The sequence below is a fragment of the Sebastes fasciatus genome, chromosome 12 (assembly GCF_043250625.1).
Source record: "Sebastes fasciatus isolate fSebFas1 chromosome 12, fSebFas1.pri, whole genome shotgun sequence".
In the NCBI taxonomy this organism is placed as follows: Eukaryota; Metazoa; Chordata; class Actinopteri; order Perciformes; family Sebastidae; genus Sebastes; species Sebastes fasciatus.
In genome coordinates this window covers 31,698,474-31,723,756 of record NC_133806.1, presented here as the reverse complement: position 1 = coordinate 31,723,756, position 25,283 = coordinate 31,698,474, and the positions used below count along the sequence as shown (strand labels likewise).

Below are 25,283 nucleotides of genomic sequence, written 5' to 3'. Positions count from 1 at the left end.
TAACGCTACTGTGGAAACCCAGCCAGCGTGATAGATGGACATGTTTTACACGGACCTCCGTCCAAAGTGCCAATTCTTGAAAGTAGAAAGGGGGGAAAAAAAAAAAGTTAATAAAAAGTACCAATTGTAAGTCACCTCACATGTCTTTGCTGTGTTTTTATTCATTCTTTTGGGAGCTGGTGTTCACTTTGAGCTCCATTTATGAGGCTTCAACATTCACCTCCAGTAATTACTCTCCACACTCAAGGATGGATGTAATTGCTGTTTGTTTTGTGCTGTACCTGCATAATTCTGTAGTTTGGGCAAAACAGTCAAATTGAAGATCAATTTTAAAACTTCAGCATTAAAGTTTCTTTGCTAATGATAAATTAGGCAGGAAATGTACCAAGGAAAAGCCATTCATTCACAAGTAGGAACATGTTCTTCCAGCCAAGAACTGCCTAACATCAAAAGTTATATTTTGCAGATGCCAACATAACCAGTCACAATTAAATAGACTGAAATTAGCCATGACAGAGAGCAGTTTGAGAAGTTTGATTTACCTCCATTACAGCGAAGGACTTGGATGTTTTCTTAGACAAAAGGTCTCGACAGGAGGCCACGGAGTTCAATTAAAGGAAGAGTGGAGAGGTGAGCGAGCATTGATTTAAAAGACAGTATTTCAAACTGCACCCCAGAGTACAGGCCAGGACCCCTCACACTGATGACACTAATTCTTCAGGGAAATTCATGTTAGTTGGTGTCTAGACATTTTATTACTTGGCCAGAGCACCAAAGAATGGCTATCTTCCTGTTTTTGGAGACTCAGCTGCGTACTTAGAGACATTAAAGATCTGGCAAATTGACATCTTTCAATCACACCAGCCTTCTTTCTGGATTAGGTCAATTTGGCTTATTGCTAATTGATAATCAGAGGTATCCATCTACTTATGTAAGGATAAAAAAGTCCTTAAAAGTATTGTATATGAGCGGCCATTTTGTTGCTTGTTATAAATGTATAGCCAACACGTCTGCAGGTAGTCATCTCACATTTCCAAATCCGAATTTCAGTCTTGTCTAGACTGCACACACTTAGAGAGGAAAAGAGGGATAAACATCGCAGGGAAGCATGCTAGGGGATCACCAACAAAAGATGTGTGATTAGCATGTCCATGATAACCCTCTCATGGGAAAAGGGTGACGCTACTCAGGTTTCCATCCGAATGTAGAGCACAGTTTAACAGAAATTACGGAAAATCTGCAACAAAAAAAAAGTGAATTCATGCGCATTTTTTATCCACTACCATTATGCAAATATTAGGAGTTGGTTACGTCAAGATAAACATGTTGTTGTTGTGGATTACATTAGTTTTTGACGTATCCTAAATACATTTGTAATGATAGTCCGCGGAGGTCGGGGTGGCGGACGGGTCAACAAACACCAGACTTTCACCCAGGAGACCAGTGTTTGTGTCCTGTGTGGAACTAAAAGTCAACGTTCATTTATTTTAATCACTTATTTTAATTTTTTATTTAGTTAGTAATTTTGTTGCATTTTCTTTAGTAGTAGTCATTTTATGCCAAACCATGAAGTTTTTTTTTATTTAACCTAACCCAGTAGTTTTGTTGCCTAAACATAAAAAAGTAGTTTTGTTGTATTCTTAGTTTTGTTTTGTTTCAATTTAAAACGTCATGTGTTTAAAAGTGTTTAAAAGTTTGACCGTAATGCGGGAGAAAATCTGTTTCCCTCGAATTGAGAATGCACTTTAGTTGTATGGCAACGTAATTTTTTAGGAGATAGGGTTGCCGTGCCACCACAACGTTGTGCGTTGTTAAGAGATCGTGGTCATCTCACATATTTCTGTGAGATCAGGGGAGTGAAAGTCCCGTTTGACCCCAACGTTCCACCCCAACCTTCTCCCTCCTTACGCGGACTTTGGTCACAATGTATTTCTGTTGAACCTGAGAATTTGTGTGTCCATCACGAAAAAGGACCATAACTGATTTTTCCGTTGGCATTGTTTCTGTGGTGCTGGCACGTAAGTTTTACACATTCTGACATACACCTGTCTCCTAATAATTACCTTCTCACACAACGAAACTGCATTGTGAATTACGTTTCGAGGGAAACATATTTTGTTGTGGATTACGTTGGTTTTTGACGTATCACAATGATGATGATCCGCGGAAGTCCGCGTGGGGAGGTCAGGGTGGCGAATGGGTCGACAAACACCAGACTTTCGCCCAGGAGACTGCTGTTCACGTCCCATTTGAAACTAAAAGTCAACCGTCACTTAGTTTAATCATGATGTTTTTTTTACTAAATCTGACCAAGCAGTTTTGTTGAATTTTAGTTGTTTTGTTTCAGTTTTATTTTAGGCCAAACCATGATGTTTTTTTACTATCAAACAACAACCTGACAAAGTTGTTTTGTTGCGTTTTTTTATTTTGTTTCAAATTACGAAATTAACAATTTGTTTAAAACTGTTCAAAAGTGTGACCATTTCCCTCAAAACTTCATTGAGAATGAAGTTTCGTTGTATGGGAAAGTAAGTGTTTAGGAATCAGGGCTGCTGTGCCACCATCACATAATGCACTGTTATGAGATCGGGGTCATCTCACGTATTTCTGTGATATCGGGCTGTTTTCTTATTTCCTACTCATATAATGATCTAATCACCCCTTCAATACATTATACGTACCAGTGTATTCTGAGGCGCTCACAAGGACAATTCTTCTTTTGTATTTTATTTAATGATTCTAACAAAATTTCAACGGTAAAATTACTGCAATGACGAAGATGTTAAGTCCAGACTGATACACTATACATTTTTAAATGTATTGCGTACAAAGTACATAAAAAAATACATACAAACTGCTGTTGTTATGCTTAAACCAAAAACAAAACATCTCTTAGGGACTTATCACTAATTAGATTTAGCAAAAGTAGTCATAGTAAGTAATTTATTAAGAAAAAAGTCTCAGAATCTTGCTTTAAACAGAGAAACTGCCTCACCAAATGCATTTGCTATCATTTAATTTGTATATACAAAGACGCAGACTTCAAAACAGACACACACACACACACGCTCACACATACTCAAGTTGATTAGCAGGGCTCCTGTGAGAGTGTGTCACGTTTTAGTGGAAAATTACAGCTCTTTCAACAATTCCTCAGTCGGAATCCCATTCTAAAGTGGATTTTATCTGCAAATCACAATTATTTTGTTCATGCTCTGTTTTAATGGGCACACCCGCTGGGCTGAAGAAGACACTTCTCTATTCATAAATGTATTACTGCTGGGGAATCATTAACTTATTGTTAGCGGCGCGACTGATGGCTTATTGACATGACAACATTCAACCAACACTTTTGTCTTTGAGCCGTACATCCATATCACTGAAAACAATGTCATCTACCCCATTTTCACCACTCCCCTTGTGTGTTTGAGCTTAGTGGAAGGCTTTTCAGTGACGGGGGGGTTCACAGCAATAGATAAGTGTAGGCTGGGTTTCTGGAAAGACTGGAGTGGTTTTCTTTATGACGAGGAATAAGAAAAACAAAAGCGCCAGATGCCACAGTAAATGGGTCCAGGAGGGTGTGAGATGATTTTAGACAGAAATCACTGTTTGCTGAAAATGACAGACTACTTCTGTTTGTGAGGAAACAGCGATAAAAGACTAAATAGTGGCAAAACAGAGCCGAGACGATAAATTGCCATGTGTGTATTATCTGAGAAGTGTCTGATATTTATGGCTGGAGAGATGCAGGAGAGTCATATAGAGCCAGACAGTTTGCACAGATGGTGGCCATCCTTGGTCAACATTCAAATAAAAAAAGGGGAATGAGCGTCTCCCCCTGTGTCCAGCTATTCCTCTCTCTGTGAATGCAGACATAGATAAAAGGAGGGGGTGTAAAAGTGTTTAAGTAGGCAGAAGTTGTAAAGGAAAAAAAAGCAGAATCGCTATTCACTGCTTGTGCAATCCTTTCTGCCTTGTTGAACTTTATTAAATTCTGTCGTTCTCTCCTTCCCGTCTGGCTCCCTTTGTCAGCTTCTTCTCATGCGTAACTCTGATCTTTTTTCTTCTTTTTTTTACAGAGGTGTTGTGGAGGGCATTCAGGCTGAAAGAACGTGTTGGTGATAACCATACCACAATGTACCAATAAGAATCCCACTGAGATGATTCACTGTCCAAAATCTGGAGCGGGGACTTTAAAAGTTCACTGATTACTGTTAAGAAAATGTGTGAGTTAGTGGACGGGGTTTCTTTATCCTGAGATGTGACAGGGGCTGTGTTCACACTGCAGGGCTGCATGCTGGAGTGTGAATTTCTACTCATATCAGATAATAATAATGTTTACCTGGGAACTGCCCATTGGAACGAAAGCCCAACAGCCCGTTATACCGAAAACAAACCCCATTATCCCGAAGGCCCATTGCTCCGAAATTACACTCTCCATGCCACCAACAGAAGCACATGGCTAAGAATGGCTTCATCAGACCTTCCCGATTTGTTGTCCTACTGGGGAAGGCGCCACTTATTACTCGACCGTTGCCTTCTTTGGTTGGGGTGGTTAGGTTTAGGCATGAGGAGTGAGATTAGTTAGGTTTAGGGTAAACTGACCAGAGGCAGAGTAGGGCAGGTCAAGCCTTCGCCATGTTAGGGAAAAAAATATTGTGACTGGGAAAGTCCAATGATGTAATTTTTGTATAATAATTAGCCATGTAATCTGCATTGCACGGAGAGTTTATATTTTCGGAGCAATAGACCTTCGGAAGAGGCGCTTGTTTTCGAGATAAGGGGCTTTCGGTCCAATGGGACATTTCTCGGACTATTTGGGTTTCGGAATAATGGGCTGTCGGAACGGTGGCATGGTAATGTTTACCTTAGGGGGAACTGGAGGGTGCGCGCTACACTTCCGCGACAACGCCGTGGGTGGGGACGACGTTTTAACCGTGGTATGACCACAGTGAGCTAGCCAGTGGGGCACAACACAGAGACTCACAGAGAAACTGGGATTACAACACCCACAGAGGGAGAGCGACTTCATTCTCAGGTACACATTACTCCTCTGTATCTTTACATAGACAAGAGTTGTTTGCTGCTATATTAATGCTCTGATTTTCAAATTTAGCACCTTTAAAGATATGTAGAAAAGTTTTCACAGATAATTGTTGAACAAATGTAATATGACTCGATACACATCAAGACACAAACAACAAATGTCAAAAAGGGGACATCCTGGTACTGTACATGTTGGAGACGGGATCTTAACAACCCTGTCTCCTTTAAATTACATTTAATACTGATTTTCAACAACAAATATGTTTCGGGAGAAATGTAATGCTGCCCAAATTGTTTTTTTATCAATATGAGTAGGAACATTTTTAATGAACGTGTCAGCCAAGTCTCAAAGTGTTAATTGAGAACATATCTAATGTTTTATCCCTAAACATCTACCTTTATGATATTTCTGTTAATAGCAAATAATTGTTTAGGCACTGACAGCACTTTATTAAAGTTAGGGAAAAGCACTTGGTTAGATATTAAAAAAGTCAAAAGTGACTTGAAGTACGAGACAGGACGTGTTTATATTATCAACATTTTACCACAACAACTACCTTTCACTCACCAAAGTGCATTTTGTTGCCTAAACCTAACTACATGAGGATGTAAACCCCGTTCTCCAGCGTCACATCATCAACCCTCACCACCTCTTTGTACATCACAAATTGCGTGACTTACAAAAACATTTCTTCACTGCAAACATTTTTTGCCACTTAACATAACTGAGTCAAAACATATTTGATAAAACAAACTAATAGAATATAAAGTCACTCTTTAGGAAACTGGGTTAAATCTCAAACATGTTCACATCATGGCCACAAAACAGGAATATTAGAACACATCTCCAAGGTTTTGTGTAAGTCTGCATGTTAAGAGGCGGTGGAATCATTTGTAGTGAATTAGATTACAATGTCGTTCAGGATACCTGTGTGAATCACAGCTGCCGTCTTTCTTTCTTTCTTTTTTTCTGTCTGAGAGACAAGTTTGGTTTTGAAGTAGTCTGGCCATTCATTACAGCAGCTATGAAAGCCAGGCTAATGGATATGAAAGTCCAATCAATTGGCCAGGAAAGGGAGATTAGGGAGGGATGAGTCACCATATTCCTCCTTCTTGACAACCATGTCATGCCTTGCAGCCTCTCCAGAGACGTCGCTGATTGATGCCTATCTTTCATCAGTCCAGCTTTAATCTGACATTCCACGTGCTTTATAATCATATCAGCAGAAAATCTATATCACATCAGCCTCGCTCTCCCTGTTCCCCACCTGTGGAGCAGAATATACTTTTGCTTTTATAAAAAAGAAGAAAAAAAAAACAAAGCTGACAGTAGTGAGAGGCACGTCTTTATCTATTGATCACGTTCTATAAAAAAAAAAAAAGATTGAGAGGAGATGAAGACGGAGGGTAAGAAAAGGCTGTTCCGTAAAACAAACAGTGATGGTGAAGTGACATTCTGGGAAGAAGTGGCAGGCTCTCTCCTGGTGCCGGCCAAACAAACAAACAGAGGAGCGAGACAAAGTGCAATCACTGACCTTTGTTCAAAGAAGCCATCTAATCTGTTTCCACTTTACTTAATTAGAAAAAGCAGAGGGATTTTTAATGTGCACAGTGTTAATGGGAAACAGCTCACAGGTGCTAATTAAAAAGAAAAAAAAAACTGATCTCTTTGGTAACTTTGAGTCCATTAATCTAAATATTCATCCATCACAAACTTGGCAAACTTATCTCTGATTTTATGTACACTGTTTGAACACCAAATAATAACCCAAAATACAATGTCAAATCTTGTTGGACAATGTTAAAGTACTCATCAATAAATAAATAAATGTTCTATACACACTTATGAGCCGTGAATTACAGGGTCTGGCCTTTGTCAAACCTGAGAGCACGGTAATATAAGCTCTTTCTCTCCATGGCTGATGGCTCTTCCCCACTGAAGGCTACGGCTTTATGCAGACAGTGATTAACCACTGCTTTACAGGTTCCACTGAGGTACCATGTGTGCCCTTGAGGTGGCGAATACATTCATTTCCTCTTTCACTTTGACTGTTAAAAGGAGCCGGCACTGAGCTACCAAAACAGTGTTTCATGTCACATAATCCAGTAAGCGTTTGATGGACGGCAGGAGGTGGCCAACTTTAATATCAAATAAAAATCAGACAAACTTATATATTGTTATAACAATATGATGTTCATGATAATAATAATATTAATTCTTAAACTGCTTTCTAGACAGTTTGAACTGAAAGTTTTAAAGGAAATGTTTGAATGTGTACGTGCACACATACATGTTTATTTAGGTCTCTTTTGGGGACACTACATTGACTTACATTCATTTTCTGGAGACTTACCCTGACCATATCCACTACAAGCCTAATCCTAACCCCTTGCCTTACCCTTACCCTAACCTTAACCAATGACCCAAAGTCAGCTTTTTCCCAAATGGGGACACGGCCTTTGTCCTTTGACAATGTGTATATATATATATATATATATATATATATACACATAAATAAAATTAAGGGTGTTGCGATATACCGGTAGTGATAACTATTGTATTATTGACATGAAATATTGAGTTCATGTTAATAATACACATATGTTAATGTTGTGTATAATATAATAATCCAGCGTCTCTAATCACTTCCTTGTCTTTCCTGTTCTCCCTTTATGTACAGTTATTGTTACAGACATTCTCTCCACCTCCCTACACTCGTATTTTGAGTGCAATTCATTTGCCAAAAAAGAGAAGAAAAAAAACGCACATTGAACAAAATTGAAGTTGACGTTAGTCACTTTAAGTGATTTTTTGCAGATAATACTTTTGTGTGTACTTAAATACCCTGAGAACATATGTTCTCAATCAGCTTCATACTACGAGTGATTGTAACATTATTTTCTGCCAATGATTTTGATTACTTTATAGGACACATTTCTGTATTTTTTTTCTAGTCTTAAAGGTACTATATGTATCAATTCACATGTATTAATTGCTTTGTATTGCCAACGTGTGAACAGATTGTAATGTAGCTTAAAAATTTAGATGTTCCCCGACTTTCTCGTTGCCTATGACAGCCTGTGGAATGATTTCTATGTAAAGGATGGTTTCGCTTCGTAACGTTAGCTGATGAAGTAATTTGCAAATGGCGAGCTATTTAGTGTCATGGAGATTGCAGACATTACAGATAGTAATATTGATATATGATTGTAATGTAATGTCACGTCACGTCACCTCATGTCACGTCACGTCACCTCACCTCACCTCACCTCACCTCATGTCACATCACGCTACTGTTTTGGCCGGTGCCCAGGATGATCGCTCGCGCCTACGGAGTGCGAGCAGGTACACAAGCAACAGGATGCCGATTGCAGTTCACTTAACGGCCACCGGTGTCATTAATAACAAGGATTTTTTGAAAGTTACATATTGTACCTTTAAGTGTGCGGGGCTCTGTTAGAATAAGGTGATGTTGTGTACTTCTGTGTACCAATCAGGATTTAGCAACAACAGTTTGAGGGTTGTTTGGTCGCTGTCAGTCAAATCTGATCAAACCGCGTCCACACAGTCCCGATTAAGCAGATTAACTGCTTTTGAGGGTTAAACTCTTAATAAGTAACCCTTCAATATTTTTCTTTGATAGCTGCTTATTTAATCATGAATATTGAATATTACAGAAAAATACTTAAAATTTTAAATGTTGAATGCAGGACTTTAACTTGTAATGATGTATGTACAATATTTGCGTTGCAATATTGTTGCTTTTACTTATGTAAAGTATCTAAACACATGTTTTCAACATCGGTGCAAGTTGTCAGTCAGCTGTACTTTCTTAATTTTTTTTGGGGTTTCCTAAAAGTTATGTCAATATAAAAACAACAACCAAAAAATCTGGATCGACTTTCTTTAAAAAGAGTCTTAAAAAGCTCTGATATAATCATTTTCTTTTTGCATAAATGTGTCTTAATATTCACATCAAGAAGATAGTCAGACACAATACAGATTTTTGCTTCCTACGTGATATAAGACCCAGTAGCCGATGAGCTCAGCACCGTGCTATGCACCCGTAACCACATTAAAGCCCCTCTTGCATGGGGCAGTGTGTGGTCTTCCTCTCAGGGACGGCAGGGGGACGCAGGAAACAAATTAGCTTTCTTGACCTTGGCCCAAGTTTCCCTTCCACCCCTTCACCCCCCCCTCTTCCTCCTCCTCCTCCTCCTCCTCCCTGCCCTTCATCTGGCCACTTCAAGGGTCAGCTGGATGACAGCACGCCTCTGTTGTCCTCCACAGTGGGGATATATTCAGATGAGAAGCCTCGTATAGGCCTGGCATGGCATTGTGGGAAATGAGGTTTTCGGAGTTCAGTTTATATATGAGGTCAACTGGATGTGGTGAAAATGATTGCCAGCCAGTCTTACAAATGTCTTGCTCGTGATGCGGAGCAAAAGAACATTTTTAAGTTGGAAATGTAGAATGGGTATATAAAAGGAGGTTAATCATGTCTTTTAGGTGTCTGCAGTTTGTGCAAAATGAAACAAACAAGGGTTAAAATAAGGCGCTAAGTGAAGACAGCTAAATTTCAGCATGGGATTAAACAGTGAAATCACTTGAAGAAGGAACATTTCCTGACAACATGAAGCAGACACAGTCTTTTCCACCCTCAGTCTCAAGGTCAAGATTGCTGTCACACACACACACACACACACAAACACACACACACACACACACACACACACACACACACACACACACAGCGCCACCGTGAATGAGAAGTAGATTTTTTCTAACATGTTAATAAGTTTAAAATCTCTAAAAGGAATGCAATTTTCACGGCCTAAAATGAGAGACCTTTGGCTATAGGGAGTGAAAAGAATCCTTTCAATGATAGATATTGGATTGCAACACCAACAGGCAAATCTAATTCTCCCAGTTCACGCGAAAGCACGTCCATGTGCATCAGTGTTCAGCCCGAGAGCAAAAATAACCTGGGGTGTCCAGGGGAGGGAAGTAGCAGCCACTATATTAATGCTCGTGCTCTTCATTGATCTACGAGGACTCCTTAATCTGGCGGGCAGCTTCCTCCTACATATATTTCATAATGTGATACATTGTGCATCGATAACGCTGGTAAGGGCCTATGCTTTCTCATGCTGGCTCACAGCGTTTTATTGATCCCAGAGTGAAGTAAACATGTCTTTAACACACGAGGCCCGTCGCTCCTCGCAGATATAACAAAATTGTCAAGCCACGGTCCTCGTCGTTACACACTCCAGCGATGACGGGAATCAATAGTTAACATGACAAGATATCATCTGCAAAGTTAATAACTGTCTAGATGGAGAGCGGGGAGGTTAAAAGAAAAAAGGCACTTGTGTGTAGTTAAAGGAGAAAAAAAACACACATGCTCGAGACACATGTTTATTGCTCACCTCCTTAAACGCTCCGCGCTGGGGATTATTTATTTGCCGTATGATTCAACTGGTGTTCTGGGAATGGATGACAAAAAAATACATACAGTAAAGTGACTCAGGGGCATGGTTTTGGCAGGGTACCAAATTGACCATATCCTTATGACTAAACGGTAGCTTAAGCCCGAGCAATTTCCTCCGCATTTTCTGCAGGCAGCCATGTAAAAATGATTATAGGTGTGAGCTTTGAGTAACGCTCAGGCAGTGTGGGGTTTCAACAGCAAAAGCTACTGGAGGCTGGCTTTGTTTTCTTGGTTTTTGTTTTTGCACTGACAGATGTTTTGTATTTACAGTTTTTTAAGCTAATATTTTAAATTTTTTCGTGATAAAATATAGTATGGGGTGAGACCTTGTCTGGTTATTGTTAGACCTGCCTCTTCTAGACCATTTGAACTTCTCTTGTTGATAAAACACACATATTTTTCATTCATTGTCATAGATGTTTGTGGCTTGGTTCTCCTTTTGATTGGTCGTTGCAGCCCGTGACTCTAGTAGTGTACAGATGTTGCTGTTTCATACTGTGAATTTGACGCCTGACGAAGGTCCGTGAACCAAAATGCCGTATCTGTAATAACTGAAAGGTGACAGCGTGCAGGTATTCAACCTTTTTCTTTCACATTTCATTATTTTCCTATGAACTGGTCTACCATAGGGGGTGTAAATATTATATCAATTATTAGGTCAAAGACATAATATCTGCTGATTTCACAAAGTCTGTCACGATACGACTTTGAGTCGATTCAATGCGATTGATATGAGACAATATCATTTGTCTATTTAACACAATCAGTTACATACAGTTATATCAACTCACGGCAACTAAAATATGATTTGACAATTTTATTACTGACCTACGTGCCATGGGAATTTCAAAGTAAAGGCGTATCTTAAAGATGATATGTATCGATGTTTTCACTTTGCATTTATGATATTAGCTCATTGATCACTGAATCAATATATCGATTCAGATCGATGTATTGTTACACCCCTAGTCTACCAAGTTTGTAATAGACAACACCTGGCATGCCAATCCATGAAAAATATATAAAAAAATTAACATATTCCCCCTTTAAGCAAGAGGAAAAGCACTGTCTCAATCTTCACTAAAACTCTCAACTAAAACCAGGAATAAGAAATTAAACTGTTGAATGAAAATGCGCAAAAAATATAAAAAAATGTAAGGTATATGCTTATATATATATATGAATGAAATGACTAGCTGATATCAGATAGTTGTATTAATATCAGCCCACTGCGCTTCCAGACCTGAGAGTGTGAACTGATTCATGCAAACTGGCGGGTAAACCATAGGCCACCAGTTGCTGATGACAGTGACAAGTGTGTGTGCGTGTGTGTGTGTGTGTGTGTGTGTGTGTGGATTCCTCTAAAGTGAGATCACATGGCTGCCACTCTTGAGTCCAGACAGTAGGAAGTGAAAGTGCCACTGCAGCCACAACACAGGTCAGCTCTCCAACAAGGTTTTCCGCTGTACAGTGCAATCACTCTTCTCGTTTTACTCACAAAGCTGCGGGAGATATTGTGAGACCAAGGACGGAGGATGAACCCGGTTTTAATGATGTAACAAGACGACGAGGAATTAGAAACTGTGAACACGCACTTTTAGTTCAAGATCCGGCATGAGGAATGACAAGAAGCAGGGGGAGTTTCCTAGAATAACCAGCAGTTAAAATAAGATAAGATAAGATTAGATAGGAATACTTGACCAAAAATAGTAAAGAAAAAATAATCATTATAATTATTATTATTTTAAGTTTTCTACTTTATTATCAATCGAGCTTAATTCTAGCGATGACAAATAAGTCATGGAGATCATATCATTTGGAAAGAACACAATGTCAGCATCTTTTAAAAAATAAAGTGAAGTTTGTTCTTAATTGTTGAGCATGTTTGTGTTATAAAAATACTGAGAGCTTGACGCTGTGCTCACTGTTGCATCAGAAGCCCTGATTTTTTTTCTTTTTTTTTTCTGCAGTTTAATGAGCTGAACCTTGGAAGTGTTTTGGAAAATAAAGGTGCACACACTACGGGTTACTCAATTTGATTTTATTTTGTCATTGTGTCTGACATCGAGGGAGGGGAGAGAAGGGCAAACGTAAGGTTTGACAAAGACAGTGGCAGATGTGGAAGTGTGGAAAAATAAAACGAAGAGGGGGATAGCTATTTGTGTGCAGTGAAGAAAGACATAAAAAACAGCCTCGCACTGAGATAGTTGCTCTAAATGAAATACCTGGAGATTGCATGTTGCTTTGCATTTGCGGGGGTATTCAATTTTAATTAGGGTTTTGGAGACATCTTTTATCAGACTGTCACTAATCTCTCTCTGTCTCTCTCCCACCCCCCCAACCCCCTCTCTCTCTCTCTCTCAAACACACACACACACACACACACACACACTCGTCCTCTTATCCCAACGTTCAGAAATGCTAATACACAGCCACAAGAAGAAATAAAAAAAAAAAATGAAGAAATAAAAAGATTTATGGAATAATTTGTCTGATACACACATTATCAAAAAGCAATGAATTGGGAGCATTGTCCCATTTCATTTTGAAGAAAAAACCATTACCTCCACTTTTTAATTGCATTTTCTTTGGGGCAAAGGTGATAATTAATTTTGCTCAGGGAGACACACATGAAGCAGAATATACAAAAAAACACTAAATAGTATTTTTGCCTTCAGTCCCTGAATAACTATCTAAATTCCAAAATGGTAACTCCATGAAAGCATATTGTGGGACAAGGTGAAAGCAAATAATACATTATACTCTGCTGCATTGTTCACAGACAAATACCTGCTTGTTTTCATCTCAAATGGCATCATGATTTAACATTTAACGCTGGAGAAAAGGGAGAGAAAATACCAAAGTCCTAGTGGATTTCTTGTAAATTAAAAGTTGGATGATCACACTTTTACCTCCAAATCATCTGAAACACAAAATCTAAAATATTTTCAGAAAAGCGCATCATAATTACCCTCAGAGGATCCTTTCCTCATATTACTTAATTAAGTATGATTATTAAATTTACAGCAACTTTATTCGACAAATTAAAACATCTGTTTAGTGGGCTTTATCACTCAATACATCTATTGATAAACTTAAAACAATTTGAAATGTTATATTTATTACATACCAACAAGTAAAAGCAGCTCTTAAACAACACTAAAGCACAACGTAGCCGTAAAACAAAAGCAACTTGTATAAAATGTCCTTTCTGCCCCCCTCCCTTGTTTCTATCTGTGTGTGGTGTGGTGGTTAGCCTGTCTCCCTCTCTTCATTCCTGGCCCTCTTCCATTGTTAGTCACCTTGTTTATTGGCTGGAGCAGCCGTGGCGTACTGGACATCATCTGAAACTACAAACGACAGGATGCAATAAGCTGGAGAATAGCAGCAATCTGAGGAAAGTTCTCCATTCACCAGAGCTCCCTAACTCTCTGTCTTCTTATCCTGGGCAGAAAATAAAAAAATCAATACGGGCTCACGGGGCTTGATAAAAGTGCTGGACAGGGAGAGAAGCAACGCTGGATATAGTAAATTAAAGTGATCAAAATTTTCCAGTCGACTCAGCCCACAGCCTACATAAACTAACAACCCTGTCTCCACAACTGTCCGTCATCCTCCTCCACCCACCATCTTCATCCTCTCCTTTAACTTTATTTCAAGCTTTCCGTTTCACATGGTTTTCCGTGCTATGCTTTTCTATTATGTCGCTGTAAAAATGTAACATTATTAATTAATGGAACAATATAAGGGCTTTGTTTCTTTTCTAGTTTTCATAGTGAAAATGCATGAAGCACTTGGGAAAATATGGGAGGTTGACAACAATTTTCCCTCTTTCTACCCTAAGCTGGTTAAATGTGCAAGCAAGAAAGATACCAACAAATTTCTCCTCGTGGAGGTGCAATGAGTATATAGGTGAGAGTGTTGTGCATTGCTCACTGATCTGGAGGTTAATACAATGGCGTATTAGGGTATTTGTAGGTTTAAAAAAAAAAAAAACATAATACAAATTACAGAGAATTTAAGAGAAAAAAACATGGACATTCTCTGGGATTAAAGTGGTAAACTTGCAAGAAAAAAAGAAAACAAATGCACAAGAAAAAAACTTGAATATTCTCTGAGATTATAAATCCATAAATTTGCAAGAAAAACAATTTAAATTCACTGAGATTTATGTCACAATTATACAAGGAAAAAATCTGGAAAATGTAGTTTTTGTTTTGTTTTTGTCAACGAACTACATCGCTTCACTTAGATCGACCTCATCCCACCACAGACCCCACCGTTAAGAACGGCGGTAATGTGAGACACTGAGTGCAAAATGTATTAATTACATTAGTATTTATTTATGTTCTTAAAAGAACACAGAAAGAACATGAAAAAAATGCTTATATGTATCCGTTAGAGAGCTATCAGCTAAACAGCAATCTTTAGGATTTATCTGATAACCCATTGGCAAAATATAAAACTGACAACAGCTCTAACATGAGGATAAAGTACATTGCATAGCGATGTCAGCATTATGTTCATAAAGTAACCCAGAAAGAAAACAGGACCTTCACCTCGCTCAGAGGCCATCCATACCGTAATAACACTACTTTAGGTGCCACGAAAATTCAGACGATGGCTGGCGTTACCACGGGAGTCACGTGTTAATTATCTGTAGGTCATTTTTACATTGTTAATATTAAATTACACCCTGGTAGCCAAGACAACTCACTTACACACCAGTGGTATTGCTAATGCTAGAGCTCCTCAAAATGAAGACCATAAATCCTGTAGCTTCTCCCTTCCCACCCTCCCCGTACCTGAAAGGAATAAAGTCTTCTAGCTTCCTTTTCTTTCTTTTGTGCCATAAAGCATTACAGCTGATTTCCCATCAACACCTGACCCTGACTCTCTACTAATGCTACTAATGCTACTCAAAATAATAACGTAATTTAATGCTATATAGTCAGTAATTGAATGTTAAAATGCTTTTACATGCTGCCCAGAAGACAAGTTGAACGATTAGCCGAGGTAACGCACTGCCATACATGCCTTCACCTGCACTGTTAGAAGTGTGTCCGACCACACAGACACTAATTGAATTACAGTAATGCCGGCAGCAGCTGACTCACTCTGCTAACAACACACACCCCATGCCAGCCCTGCACCGGGCCCCCCTTGGCACCTTGTCCACCTAACAGTAAGAAGGGATTAATAGGGATTGGCCAATCCAGTCCAGTCTCAAGCATGTGTGTGTGAGCTTTACCACACAGCTAAGCTGATATGCCAGAAACACTGATATCTAAGTACTGTAGTGACGTTCCATCCAGTTTCTTTTAACCAGTTTCTTTTTATATCCAGATTATGAAGTTAGTTGAGGGATATTGGGGGTTTCCTAATGCAATTTACTTCTTTAACATAATTGTTGGTGGCTGGAGCATCAACTACATCTACTGACTAATCACTAAAAATGTCTTTTTATTTGGATAACTTATTAGATATAGGTCACTGGGGCTAACCACACGCACACGTACCAACCCTGACTGACACCCAAGCAGCCTCGGCTGACCTCCACTGTGTGTTTACGCTTGTGTCTTCCTGTTTGTGCCAATGCGGCGGTGGATATGTGTGTCAGGGATCAGCTCAAAAGAAACACTCGGGCCGGCCTCTCGCTGTGGCCTTATATCCTGTTGACCCCGCAGGTTTGAGAGCAGACAGCCTTGGGACACTTAAATCCAGCCGTAACCCCGAGCAACACGCACATGTCCTGTTAGCTCACGTCACAGCTTGACTTTCCAGGGGACCCACCACCGCGGCCTTCAGCCAAAAGCATGCACAGTCCCTTCATTCTCCTCTTCAAATAGTTTGCACTGTGCAATATAATACTAATGTAGAGAGCGATAGTACGGGAGGATATTTCCTGAGATGCAAAAATAACAGGAAAGTAATTCCACTTCATGTCATGTATACTTACTTACAGTTTAACATACCTTGCTAATATGGCGGTCAATTGCTTTCACTGGAACTGTTAGATGTGTTTAGCTATGTATCATTAATATATTCAAATTAGGGCTGTCAGTCGTTTGAAATATTTTATCGCAATTAATAGCATGGTTGTCCATAGTTAATCGCGATTAATTGCAAATTAATAATTTTTTTTGTACCTTAAAGGGATATTTGTCATGTATTTATTACTGTTATCAACATGGGAGTGGGCAAATATGCTGCTTTATGCACATGTATGTATATATTTATTATTGGAAATCAATTAATAACACAAAACAATGACAAATATTGTCCAGAAACCCTCACAGGTACTGCATTTAGCATAAATAAATGTGCTCAGATCATAACATGGCAAACTGCAGCCCAACAGGCAACAACAGTTGTCAGTTGTGAAAATGGCCATGCCAGTTTTTCCTCGCCAAGATTTAGTGAAAGTTTGGAGCGTTATTCAGCCTCTTTTACAACAAGCTAGTATGACATGGTTGGTACCAATGGATTCTTTATTTTTTTTAAGTTTCATATGATGCCAATGTCTTCTCTCTAGCTTTAAAACTGAGCCCGCTCCAACCTCGGAAATATTGAATAGCGACTGGGCCCGCTGGCGGCCCGTCAAATTTTTAAGAAGTTTTAAAAATCGCAAGTTGCGTTAATACGTTAAATGTTAAAACAAATGTGTGTTAACGCGTTATTACCGCATTAACCTTAACAGCCATAATTCAAATTATTACGTTTGTCTCCGGTACTGAGTATAAACCAAAACATTATATATTTTTATAAATGCACTTGTTCCTTTAAGATGGACAGGAAAGGTGGAGAGGTGGAAGTCTACAGATTACAGGTCAAATGCACTAGTTCAAAGTAGGATTAACACAGAATCCTGTTTATCTATCTGGCTTATTAATCTTGTGTTAGCCATGCACATCCTGACAGTGAAACTCTGCCTGTCTGTTTCTATATTTATCTATTTTAATCTCTTTATAAAGGAAAAGGTTTCCGATTACAAATGCCACAAGAGTAAATCCAATTGGAAAAACAGTTGGCAGTCCTGTGTTTAACACGTAAAACCCTAAGAAAAGATTACAGAGGGGGCCATCGCGTGCATATTGGAGATGCGATGACTTAAATGCATCACTCTGGAACTACTTGCCCTAAGTGTTTGTGTCACTCAGCAGCCAATTAATCGCAGGTCTTTACTGTATGCTGCGGAGTAGTTCAGAGAATCAGCCATACTGTAAACCCCCTGAAGCCAAACAAGAAACCTGTAACCATGCAAGAGTGTGAAGATTAGGATTACTACATTCAGCCTGCACAGTATATTGTGTTACACTGTAAAGCAAAATGTTTTAAATAGGGCTGTCAAAGCTAACGCGATAATAACGTGTTAACGCCACTCATTTTTTTAACACATTAACGCCAGTTGCAATTTTTAGGTTGTAGCGGGCTCAGTTTTAAAGCTAGAGAGAAGATACATTCATCATATAAAACTATAAAGCCTAAAGAATCCATTGGTACCAACCATTCATACTAGCTGGTTATGAAGGAGGTTAAATAACGCTCCAAACTTTTGGTGAGGAAAAGCTGTGATGGCCATTTTTAAAGGGGTCCCTTGACCTCTGACCTCAAGATCTGTGAATTTAAATGGGTTCTATGGGTACTCACGAGTCTCCCCTTTACAGACATGCCCACTTTATGATAATCACATGCAGTTTGGGGCAAGTCATAGTCAAGTCAGCACACTGACACACTGACAGCTGTTGTTGCCTGTTGGGCTGCAGTTTGCCATGTTATGATTTGATCATATTTTTTACGCTAAATGCAGTACCTGTGAGGGTTTCTGGACAATATCTGTCATTGTTTTGTTTTGTTAATTGATTTCCAATAATAAATATATACATATATTTGCATAAAGCAGCATATTTGTCCACTCCCATGTTGATAAGAGTATTAAATACTTGACAAATCTCCCTTTAAGGTACATTTTGAACAGATAAAAAATTTAATTAATTTGCCATTAATCGCGATTAAATATTTTAATCAATTGACAGCCCTAGTTTTAAAATTATTTCAAAAATCAATATGACCTTTGTTTGCTATAATATTTCTTACTAGTAATCCACATGATTGTTGCTCTGTGATCTTCTGTATCTGCTTCGTTTTGCAGCAGGTGCTTCTGAAGCTTAGCTCATCCCTACAAAGCATGATCGATGAGCACGTTGCCATGTAAACACACGCATGCATACCTCCCCTATGCATCACACACACAAAAACATGAAGACACACACACACACACACACACACACACCAAGCTTGAGTTTGAAGGGTCCTTAATCACAACTAAGCAAATGACTGATCAATGACAGATATGAGGAACAACTGTGGAATGCAAACAGGACTGCGTTCGCCTTTTTATCAGTTTCTTTACTTTTATCACAGATTATATTCCTCTCAGTGTTAACAGGCTCCGAGGCCCCGCTGAGGTATTAATTAAAATCTAAATACTAAATATTGATTGATACGTTATCAGGGCATAGCAGTTGGTCCGCAGGCTATTGATCCGGCCTGTGATTTATTATCATATTTAAGAAAAATCATTTTGCGTGATTATACGAGGTAATGGATTTTTAGCGAGGGGGTGTAATTCTTTTTTTCTTTTTTTTGTATCACGTTTGTTATGTGGAAGGTGGAGCAGATTTCTCAATTGCATTCGGAGATCACTGATATCCTTGGTGCTGGATACCCCCCCTCTGGCCTGTGAGGGGGCTAAAGCTTGTGTAAGAGAACGATCCCCGCTCTTGTCATTGGGAATAATGGGTATTGGGATTACCTCTTTAATCACAACAAAGATTAACAGATGGTATGAGAGCAGTTATTAGCAAACATCTTGCACTCATCAAATCAATAAGATGATTTGTAATCAGGCTGTCGGTGCAAAGTGAAAAGGGAGCCGGGGCCGTTCCCAGTGAAAGATCCTGGCAATCAGAGGCTACTGTGTAGCAATTACCTCTCCACAAAATAGGTGCTCTTCCTCCACTGGCTGGCAGTCCTCCAAAACACACGCCAGACTGATAGCAACATCGGGCATTAACACGGCAAAACACAAAACGCTGCACGGGTAACCTTGTATTTGATCAGGTGTTAGGTTGCTCCGTGATTTCATTTCACTTTGTGCCTTTTAATTTGGATGTGGGATCTTGCCGTGTACTTGAGGGGGAAAAAATCTAAATGTTTACACATGCTGTCTCTCACTACAAAAGACCGTATAGCTCATTAGCGGGTTGCCATAAATAAGTCAGAGTAGGGGACAAAGAGGGAAGAGCATGTAGAGAGAGGGGTTCACTGCGCAAATATTTCTCCGTGGAGACGGAGAGAGAGAAAGGCTGAAGGAGTGTAGACATCCAGCACTGTAAACGGAGGAATGTCAAATCTGTGTGACGATAACTTCACTTTATGCTTCGCACACAAGCACACTTCTCTGTGTTTTTCAGCCATATTGCACGCAGGTATCTATAAGAATCTGCAAATTGTCCTGCGGTCCATAAATCTTTCATTTCAGTTGCTTTTGAAATCTGTGCGTTTTCTATTATTGTGCTAGTTTCTTGTCTCACTCAAACACTACGGCTTGTTTTCTTCCGTTTTGTTTTGCTCATTGAGTCAAAACCGGTAATTCCCGGCCTACAAAACATGATCATGCACAACCTGGTCACCTATTTTTATCATTCGATTCCACAACAAAAGTCAGAATTGGCCTTTTCTGTTTCATTTAGGGGCAAAACAAGCATTCAGAGACCCTGACTGAATGTATCACTTTAACTCTAATTGCTGCTCTTAAAGCTCACACTGCAGGCCTTCTGCAATCGACCTCACCTTGTTCGTATTGTGTGCATCTTTGTATAGTGGAGAACAGCGAGATCAAACCGATGCTCTGGGAGATAGCGTCGACTGAGAGGAAGCAGTCATTTCAGGAACAAAATGCAGAAAACACACATTTCTGACCTTAGCGAGGATGTTGCATTCGTTAAAGCTTGGCTGCTTTTAAATATCTGAGGAACCTTGTGAATGCTGAACGTTATTGTCTTGGTGTTTTGTTTCCTCGTCTTTCTCTCTCATTTTAGATGGCATCAAGCACACTCGCATGCTCATACAGGCGCGCACAAATGGCCCCCTGCCTGCACACACACACTCCCACTTCTTCTAATGGGAGTCTGATCACTACAAAGGGCATGCTTACCGTACATTCATCAGCGTGCTAACTTAGCTTTGAATCATGATGCAACATATCTCTTGACACACACACACACACACACACACACACACACACACCTCTACACTGTCAGTAAGACAGTGTAGATATGCACTTACCAGGATTAAGCAAGGCAAATGGTGCCAAAACAACGACAGTACGAAGTAACTGATGCTGTTTAAATATTCAAAAGGCCTCTATTGAACAGACAATGTGGCACACATATCACTGGGCCACAGATCCCTGCAGCCCACTGGTCTGGCTGCTGGCTGACTCTTGTGCACATGCATAACCCCCCCAACCCCACCACCACCACCTCCAGCCACCTCCATGAGTGCTAGACCACCATGCAAATACAGGGAAGGTGCTCTAACAGAAGGGATCACCGTGCGTCCACTGACGGTACAGTTATACTTCTAAAATTGCTCCACATTTCACCTGTTTACTTCAGAAAACACAGACACACAGACACAACTTGCAATCACATAACTGCCGACAGAGACACACAGGCACCTCTCCCCTCCCACACACACACAGAGTCACTTGTCGAGTGGCTAATATCTTTCCAAGGTCAAACCTGACAAGGAATTCCAATGAGATTAAGTGTCATCAGTGCGACTTTAGCCCCGTTCTGCTCATTGTTCTTGGAAACGGCATTACAGCCACAGATGACCGAGGCCTCGCAGAGCACTAAAACCTCTTCCCTTCCTGTGAGTGGCCAAACTGATATATCAGATATTTGATACAGCTAGGGGCATTTTCGATTCAAACATCAAGATGTGATAATGTTCTCACATCTGTATCTAGAAGGGTCCGCAAGTATCAAGGTTTTATTAAATATCGTTACGCACTTCTGACTGCAACACAATCTTATTTGATTTGCCTTCAATTGTTTAAAGTGTCGTTTATCAGCTCATTCTTTATTTATTACATCCTGAGTTCCTCTGCCATAGATTAAGAGGGTCATTCTTTATTTAAGAGCTGCTAACGTTATAACAACTTCAGTATTTTGAAGTTCATTTAGGAGTTTTAGGTTCCTGCAGGAAAAATATTCTGGACTATAAAAGCAACACTTTATAAATATGTTCATTTCCACACTAACATGTTTACACACATGTGGGTAGATCTGTACGTATTGTTTCAGTCAGGCAGATAATCTGATGTTTTTTTTGTTTGTAGACTCTTCTAGGGAAGCACCAGCCTTGTCAACGTGTCAGCCAGCATTTGGTGCGCTGCCTTTCACACTGGATTTGACACATAAAGTCCTTCGGTGGCAGCAATGAGCATTTTGTCATCTCCTCTCTCTCGAGTGCCAACTCGATGTCCAATTACACCCCAGCTACTAATTTAATTACAGTAGCAGAAGAAATTGGGTTGATTCAATTCATTTCAATTAGGCCTGATTGGAGCAGTCAGATCACATTTTACTCATCTCAGGTACGGGCGCGCCTGTCACATTCTATCGCGGCTCGCCTCGTTTGAGGCGAGATAAGCAGGTCATGATATGATGACTGAAAGTGTATGGTCTGGTTCACTGACATCTGATGTGAAAACAGTTGGACGGATCACACGGATTCGAACGCCTCCTAATCTGTGACTCTGTGATAAATGTGAAAACACTCCACTTTCAGTGCAGGATCACAGCCAGTTGCCACTTAGTCGAGCCCCAGCTACAACAGTCATTACTTATGCATGATGTCCACAATTATGTATCAAATTGTGTGTGCATATGTGTGTGCGTGTGTTTTACATATCCAACTAATGGGTGTGTAGCGCAGAGCAAAGCTGGAAAACATGTCAGGAAAGAAAAACACACTCCTATAGTCATGTCATCCAGCTGCTGTAGTTTCGTTTACAGACAAACATTTAGAGCGGCTCCCTCCTGAATACCTTCACTATAAGACCCGACACTAACAAGTCACCCATGCCAACACAATCCTGATAAAAACAACTCAAGGATCCTATTTCAAATGACAAAACAATATTTCCTTATATTAAGATAAAACCCCAAAGTAAGAGTATTATAGGAATATTATAATAATAAACTACTGCACAATAAGGAAAAAAAATGTCACTTTAAATTCACTATATGAACTGACAAACACTTTACTGAACACACTACCCTAACAACCATAATCACAAAAGAATGCTATGAAATACAGGACAAAACCTCACGTTCAATAAAATAATATAATTAATAATAATTATAGGAATATTACAATCATAGACACATAGCACAGAATAAAATATGTGACCATTTCAAAGTCAATATCAAGTCCTGTTGATATATTATTATCATATAATGATTAATGTGATGCTTAAGACATGAAATCCATAATAAGGCCACTATAAACCCATTAATTTGGTATATTAATCTAAAGGAATTTCACAATGAAATCATATCAACTTCAAGATAGTGTAACATTGATTGCCACAGAAACAGTATGTGAGTATTATAAAGTCACATGCAGTGCCAATGTCTGTAATAATAAAGTCCTCATCAACCCAATAATGAGTTACAGTCCAACAGGAATATTTCAGGAGGATTACTGTCATTACTATGATCATCCAATAGCACAAACTAAAGTTACAAGTCGCCTGTGATTGGTGCAGATAGAAGCCTCAGCGGTATGCCATAGGCTGCCATAGGCTGCTACATTAGCCCGCGGTGTGTGCGCGTGTGCGTGTGTGTGTAAATGCGTCTTGGCACCAGTTGCGGCGGCGCAAAGACGTCTGATTGGACGCTGACGCGAAGAGAAAGAGCTGCGCTATTCTGGCGCTCTGATCACTTCTCAGTCCAAACAACAATATCACATTATTACGGCCAAGTATTTACACATATCTGATGGATAACTTTAAGGCTGACACTTTTACAATGACGCACAGCGATAAACCAAAAAATAAAATAATAATACATTCAAACCGCGAGCGTCATTTATTTACCTCTCGGTGTCTTCCTCGCGCTCCGGCCTCCTCCGCGGTATCCGCAGTGAGAGACAGAGAGGCTGGCGGCAGACTGCAGAGTGAGAGAGAGACAAGGAGAGGAGGAGAAGGAGAAGGAGAGGAGTTCTCACAGAAAGTCAGCCGCTGCTGCAGTGTGTGCTGCAGAGAGAGAGGGCCGGTGGAGGAGCCCTTTTCTTACCTTGCGACACAGATCCAGAGGGGGCGAAACGGGTAAAAACGGTTGTTTGGGTGATTACACGTTTCTCCCTCTACTCTCCCTCCCTCCCTCCTCACTGCTTCCTCCATCCCTCACCCCCCCACCCCCACCCCCCTCTCCCGGTGAATAGAGAGAGTGGCCCCGTTGAAACAGCCCTCTATGGGGCTCCAGCTCTGCAGCAGAACCAGCCTGTTCTTTAAGGTTAAGAGATGCCTGTGGGCCGCATCCGGTATCAGCTGATCATAAAACAAACGTTCCCCACCGCAGTCAATTAAAGAGCGATTCATTTGGTCTTATTAGGTTTTCTAAATTCATAGTTCATTTTAATAGTTTTCCCCTCTAATTCACTGTCATATATCAGTTATAGAAAAAATATGGAATTAGTGTGGAGAGCCTTAAAATCAGACAAAACCTTTCTGTCAATCAAAATGTTCACACCAAAATGAATTCCCAGAATTCCAAGCTGTTTGGCAACCTGATCACTGTGGATCTTCCTCTCTCTCTCTCTCTCTCTCTTTCTGTGTGTGTGTGTGTAGTCTATACCGGATTAAATGGCACCTCGTCTTAAATGGCACCTTGCCTCGTTTCCTCTCTCCTTTCATCATCAGCAAAATAAAGATTAGGCCTACAGAGGAGATTGTAACGGCTCGCCTTTGGAGGCGCGCGGGATCTTCATTCCTCCCGCCTTTGTGATGATATTGATGATGATGATGGCCAAGTGGACAGTTTGATTTTTGTGTGGCGAGCTAGTTATAAAGAATCAATATTATATCAAGGGGGTAACTTTGGTGATAAAGGACCGCAGCCACTCCGGCTATTCATCATAAGTCTGTAGCAAGCAGATAGGTCAAAAGAAATTATATTGCTCTAAAGAGTGTGTCTCCTTATCTCTCAGCACCAGGGGAGTGGAGGACACGCCGATCGATACAGTAGCTGCCGTATACTCCTTGCAATTATCAATAGCTGATTTTGTCTTCCTGGGGGCTGCATCTATTAATACCAGATAATAACAGCCTTTTGGACATAACTTGTAAGGGGGATGATGGAGGGAGAAGGAGAGGAAGAGGAAGAAGAGGGGGGGGAAGAAAGTTTGTTCACAGGACGACCTTGTTGTCATCAGATTTGTCTCTCATATGAGGTGCACACAGGGGAATAGACAAGTCAAACAGACAGGAGGGAGAAGAGGGAGAGGGAGAGGGAGAGGGAGGGGGTGGGGTGGGGTGGGGGGGAGCTCTAACTGAGCCCCCCCCCCCCTCCTGAAAACAGCTCAGGATCCATCCGTACAGTAAAATGGTTTCTAATTTATTTAGCAATGCGCATGTTTCACGCGCTGGAACAACTGAACAAACATAGC

General features: G+C 40.1%; 1 protein-coding gene across 1 annotated transcript in view; it reads left to right on the top strand.

Moving 5' to 3' along the window:
- Window positions 1-25,283, top strand: part of sall3a (spalt-like transcription factor 3a) — an 88,209-nt gene that overhangs the window by 45,973 nt on the left and 16,953 nt on the right. The gene's annotated exons all lie outside the window — the stretch shown is intronic.